This window comes from Gymnogyps californianus, chromosome 5, assembly GCF_018139145.2.
Source record: "Gymnogyps californianus isolate 813 chromosome 5, ASM1813914v2, whole genome shotgun sequence".
In the NCBI taxonomy this organism is placed as follows: Eukaryota; Metazoa; Chordata; class Aves; order Accipitriformes; family Cathartidae; genus Gymnogyps; species Gymnogyps californianus.
In genome coordinates, this window is record NC_059475.1 from 31,123,546 (window position 1) to 31,130,334 (window position 6,789).

Consider the following 6,789-nt stretch of genomic DNA (forward strand, 5'->3'; position numbering starts at 1 on the left):
AACAAGAATGGCTGTTAAATAACTGCTCAGGCTGACAAAGCAAACCACTTGGTATAAACCCTGCGGAGTAAGAAGTAAAGCTACAAACCACATACCTCATCTTCTCAGGCACATACTTACATTGCTGTATCTATTTCTAGTTTTATCAGCCATGGACATGAATGTCCAACACAACGTTCACAGAACTGTAGTGGGAGACAGCACTTTACTGTCTCATAGTAGCTAGTTTAAGGTTATCATCCCCAGCTAGCAATGGTCACTATTTTAACAATTGATTTTTTTTTTTAAACACATACAGCATGTCACTAACTCTAGTGATAGTGTTAGAGCTCTCCACACTGTTTTCTCTTGCAGCCTTTTCACTTATCTTTCATTTATCCCCAGTGGCATGTCTAGCAGCCAGTGCAGCATGCACAAGCTCTGTGCTTCACCATCTAGGAAGTGCACTTGGGTAAATGCATTACGCAAACAAACTCATTACAAGATTAAGTATAAAGAGCTCTCATCTCTATAATTATAGTAAAACCATTTAAAAAAAAAAAAACAACACCACACTAGAGACCAAGCAGCAGCTCGAGGCACTGACCATTCCTGTCACAGAGAGTGGGAGACATTTGTACCCAGCTGTTCAATTTGTTTCTAATAAAAGACAAACACTATTGCTACATGTGTCAAAATACTCAGCACTGTGTAAGACATTGACATAATGATGATCTCATCCTGCAGAGCTTAGAGACTATTGATAAAATCTCCTTTCTTATTAAAACATGACATTTAATTTTAGCTACTATTGTAAGTATTAATCATATCTCATGCAATTTGGCAGAACTTGAGTTGAGCTGGACATCAAACTACATGATATACAGGTTTTGATCTAAAATACTGCACCAAAAGGCTACCCACCCAAAATTATGATCAAAATCCTTGACACAAATCAGAATAATATGCCTCAATATTGTAAGTGTCTACAGAGGTATTAAGGAATACAGAGGTACCTTTTTTCATTCTGCCTCCATCTACTCACCAGTCAGATCAAAACACTTAAGAATTAATTTAGCATAATACAGCTCAGTAAAGAAAAATTGATACCTTTAACAGCGTTATCCCCAAACTGGATTGATTTCTCCTTAAGAAATCAACTGGGTAGCATAAATACCAAACAGTGACAGGTTGCTTGTATAAACTGACACACCACACCCCCCCCCCCCCCCAGCATTTTTACCATCTAAGAAGAGGAAGAAACAGTTCCCTCATGCCATAAAATTATTTAATATTTGTGGTGAAAAAATTTCCAAACTGGGACAAATTGTTGAATCCTTCAGATTAAATAAAACAGTGAAAAATCTGAATTACTATTTTTAAATGTTAAGAATGTTTCAAAACAGAAGCTGTTTTAAAATAAGAACTTTGTTTTGTTCAGAGTATCAAATTGGAAAGTTTCCAAAGCCCCTCCAAACAGTAACACAAACAGTTCTGCTGGGAAGACATCCTCCATCCCACCTAACCAGTCTCTGGTAAGGACACTATGCAGGACACCTCCTGGGGACCACATGGGACAGGCTGAAGGGGTTTCACCCCCACACCAGGCTCCTTGGCCTGTGCCCCATCTGGGCTCCCTCCCCACAGTGCCTGAAGCCAACACTGTGAAAAGGAAGGGGAAAGAGGAAGGAAATGCCTTCCCCATCCCTTAGTGCGGATGGGGGCCAGCCAGCATCTCCAAAGCCTGCAAGGGCAGATCAAACGTACAGGAGTCAAATGATGGTGCAGGTAACTCAGTGAGCAAGACAACCCCGAGGTATAATTAGATCTCATGAAAAGGTTTAGTGGTAGCACCAGGCATCAAACAAAAGTCACCAAAGGGTAGTTAGTTAGTCAAAACTGCTAAAACTGCTACGGCATTTCAGTCAAGAGACCGTTGCAGAATTTTTGCAGTAACTGGCCAGCTTCCCTCTAATACCAGGAACTCATCCACAGACAGAGGGACAGGAATAATAGTCAATGGTTTGCCTAACACACCTTTCCCTCATGTTGAACTAAGGGCTGCTGGAAAGGAGGGGAAGGAGCAAAAAACAATTACCCATGATCAAAACTTCATAGAGGGGCAAACAAATATGTATTTTTTTAAAATTTGCAAATAACTAACTAACCGTGGAAACATCCTTTCAATTACTCTGTCACGTGGTTTGTCCTAAAGATTGAGTGTCCATCTAGCCAGAACATGCAGACTTCAGGAAAACAAATAAAAACCCCCAAACTGTTGCTATTATTCAGTAAATATGAATCAAAATACTGGTTCAAACAAAAGATGCATATTGCTTATTTGCAGGACATGAGGTTATGTAATCCAGTACTGTAACCAGACTACACCAAATAAATTGGCAATGGCACAGATGTCAATAGTTACTGAGAAATTTGATCAGGTGAGAAGGAAGGTCTCTTTTAGTGCTAGATACACATAAACAAACGTTCACGTCGTTTTTGGTTCAGGATGCCAAATTCTATTATAAAGATTATTTTGACATGGCATTTAAAATTCTCCCTACCTAGCTAAACTGATCTCCAAAAACCAGCTGAAGAATCTGTCAGTTTTCTGCAGATTTCTCTCGACTACCTATTGCGCATTTAAGAGGAAGTCACCCTGCGTTATCCAAATACTTCAAGGAATTTTTAATTGCATTAACTTTTCAGGGACTACAGACTTTACAGCAATATATAAATATGACCCATTGCTGTTTGGAAAGCCTCGGAGACTCTAAGGAATAGAAGCACTGAGCATGAAAGGACTTCCTCAGAAAGGATGCTTTTAAACTATGGGAGATCCATGATAGTGGCAAGCTTTTGCCCAGAACTACCTAGAAACAGTTTCATTTAACCATGACAACAAATTGTGGTATAACTGAAGACCGGCTTCCCAGGTGACTGTCCTCCTACTAGCTTGTCATGAGATCTGTCCCTCAGCAAATCCTAATCAAACACCGTCAAAGTAGACAAAAGCACTAAACTTTCCTGGGGCAACAAGAAGCATCCCTAGTTCCCTGTAACATAAACAGCCTTGACGATCTTTAAGCAGATTAAGTACACAACAGTTTCATCTCCACAGGAAGTGGGATTAAAAGGTTTATTGCTACTATGACAACAGCCAGGTTCTGCTGTTCTTAAAATAGTTTTGAAACCTTAGCAGTGACTGGAAATGCATACATGCCTCCCTTACAGGATTCATCATGTACTAAATACAGCCCTTCCAAAGGAAATCATATTTTGTAACTGTCTACTTTCTTTAAGCATGTATTTTTACCGTGCTCTTTAATCCCTTATTACGAGCACTAAGAATAGAAAGCAGTAAAAAAGGCACAGTGCTGCCATGTGGCTGTGATTACAGCTTCAGAAGTGATTATTGCTGGGAGCTGGCTGCAGACACCAGGACAGGCACTGCTCTCTCACTTGTGCTCCAAGGCAGCGTTTGTTTCTTGCCCCCAGACAGTAACCAACCCCCTTGCTGAAACAGAGCACACTGGGGACGAACCAGCCCTCTAGCTGCTCCATGCTGCCAGACACCAGCCATTTTTGATCTTCTTACAAATCTCCCCCTTGACACCCGCAGGTATTCTGTTGCATCTAAGTCTGAATTAATTCCTTACTCATAGGTAACAACTGGAAGTAGAATTTGTCACACAGTTCATTACCAAACAGTATCAGTTAAGTTTGTGCCCAGGGCATAAGTCTGCCAATAACTAAATGGTAGCAGGACATTCTTCATTTGAGTATGCTATTGTATCAGTGATTAGTATTTTATTGTTGAGGATGGCTAAATAAAGCATTGATTTAATTGAATATGCAGCTACTACATTCGATGAACATCCAGCTGTGCTCTGAGGCATTCTCCAAGTACATTCACGCTGACTTGTACGACAAAACCAGTAAGAAGCACAGTGCTTAATTCTGACAGCAGCACTACCCAGATCAAAACGGGTAACCCTTATCTAAAACTACTGAAATCAGAAAATGAATATGAACACAGAAGTCTATTCATTACTCCAGTCAGTTTAGATTAAAAGCGTATTTCAAAACAAAGAAAAAGCAAATCTAATTCAATTACATTGGTGCTAGCCATCAGTGTCTCTTGATGCCAAGCTGAAATCACCTTCCTGCAGCAAATCGGGCTTTAAAGAGAAGAGAACCAAATTCAGGTTGTAAAACTCAGGAAGCAATTGATTGTTTCCTTATCCAAACCCCAGTTCTGCTAGCTCCTGTCAATGAATGCTGGTTCTTCTCTATACAGTTCACAAATTCCAGACATTTACAAGACCAGAATTTGGCCTTAAACATATCTTTAATTGAGATTTCTCAGTAATTTAAAAATACCTAGCAGTGACTGCTACAGACCAAGCCGAATTCTCCACAAGAGCTGATGCTGTCAATAAAAGAAACTTATTTACCTATCTCCAAAAGATTACATTAAAAACAGAATGAAGTAAGAAAACAAATTGGTAATTAAATTAGCATATTAGAGTCATATCTCCAAGTTCAGTATTCAACCTCAGTAAGATAAAATACTACTAAGATGGAAGTCAAATTAGGTCCCAAGTCTCACTTTTAGAGGAGGTTTTAGCTCCTAGTTCCGAAAACTATTTCTATTCCTAAAACATTTCATCATATCACACCTCAGAACTAGATGAGAATTAAGAAATCCACATATTCAGGCACAGTTTTGTGGCCCTGCAGTGGACTCACTCCAGAAAGTCCCATCTTCCTTGTACTGGGGAGCCCAGAACTGGAGACAGCACTCCAGAGGTAGCCTAACCACTGCTGAGCAGAGAGGAAGGATCACCTCCCTTGACCTGCTGGCAACACTCCTCCTGATGCAGCCCAGGATGCTGTGACCTTCTTTGCTGTAAGGGTGCACTGCTGGCTCATGGTCAGCTTGCTGTCCGCCAGGACCCCAAGGTCCTTCTCTGAAGAGCTGCTTTCCAGCTGGTCAGACCCCAACATGTACTGGTGCCTGGGGTTACTCCTCCTCAGATGCAGGGCTTTGTGTTTCCCCTTATTAAACTTCATGAGATTCCTTTCTGCCCAGTTCTCCAGCCTGTTGAGGTTCCTCTAAATGGCTGCATAGTCATCTGGTCTATCAGCCACTTCTTCCATTTTTGTATCATCTGCAAACTTGCTGAGGGTGCACTTCATTATGTCATCCAGATCATTAATGAAGAAATTGAACAGTATTGACCCCAGCATTGAGCCCTGTGGTACACCACTAGTAACTTTGTGCTGCTGATCACAACCCTCTGGGCCCGAGCATTGTGCCAGTTTCCAGTCCATCTCACTATCCACTTATCTAACCCATACTTTTTCTGCTTGTCTATGATGATGTTATGGGAAATGGTGTGAAAAGCTTTACAAAAGTTGAAGTAAACACCACCAACTGCTCTCCCCTCATCCAGCAAGCCAGTCACCTCATTGTAGAAGGCAATGAGGTTGGTCAAGCATGAGTTCCCCTTCCTAAATCCATGCTAACTACTCCCAATCACCCTCTTGTCCTTCATGTATTTGGAAGTGCTTTCCAGGATGATATTCTGTGTCAGCTTCCCAGGAACTGAGGTGAGGCTGACCGGCCTGTAGCTCCCCAATTCTTCTTTCCTGCTCTGCTTGAAGATAGGAGTGAAATTTGCTCTCTTCCAATCTTCAGGAACCTCTCCCAACTGCCATGACCATTCAAAGACAATTGAGAGTGGCCTTGCAACGACATCAGCCAGCTCCCTCAGCACTCATGGGTGCAACCTGTCAGGCCTCATAGACTTAAGTACATCCAGTTTGTTTACATGCTCCCTAACCTGGCCTCTTCCACCAAGGTTAAGTCTACCTTGTTCCAGACTCTCCCTGTGGTCTCAGGTGTATGGGATTCCTTAAGGCCAGTCTTACCACTAAAGACTGAGGCAAGGAAGGCAACAAGTACCTCAGCCTTCTCCACGTCATTTGTCACAAGTTCCCCTGCCCCATTCAGCAGGGGAGGGGGCACCTTTTTTCCCTAGTCTTCCTTTTGCCATTATATCATTGTAGAAACCTTTCTTCTTGCCCTTCATGTCCCTTGCCAGATTCCACTCCAGAGGGGCCTTGGCTTTCCTAACCCTATCCCTGCAAGATCAGAAAGCAACTCTATGTTCCTTTTGGGTCATCTGCCCCTGCTTCCACCTCTTTTACGCTTCCTGTTTGGGTTCAGTTAGGAGCTCCTTTGCTCATCCATGCAGGCCTCCTACCACCTGTGCTTGACTTTGTACTTGTCAGGATGGACCTTTCTTTAGGTCTTCCCTGCAAGCCTTCTGTGCAGAGACAAGGCAATCCCTCAAAGAAACATCTTCAATAGCAGTCAGTCAACTCAGACAAATTTGAACTTTGCAGTGAATACTTCTCCAAAACAACAACAAAAAAATGCTGTTAGGGAAAAGCTCTTTTTCAATCATACTGATACAAAATCAACACCAAAATAACAATACACACTACTGTTCATGAAGTGTTTTCTTTCTGAGTATCCTATGTATTTTTCCTGGGTAACACTTCTTCATTGTGCCAGCTGGTGTTTCAGTATAATCTCATACCATTTTTTCATGCCTTAAGTATACCTTATGGGTGCTTTTGCAACAGACTTTGACCGACTCTTTAAATGAACACAAAAAGTAGCTTTCAGAAGAAGTACTTCTACAGAAATCAGTTTGAAGCTCTTCCACTGGGAAATAAAGCAGCTACCTAAGTGTCTTAAGACAGGCGTCTTACTCATTAAATGTTGAATAAAAATAG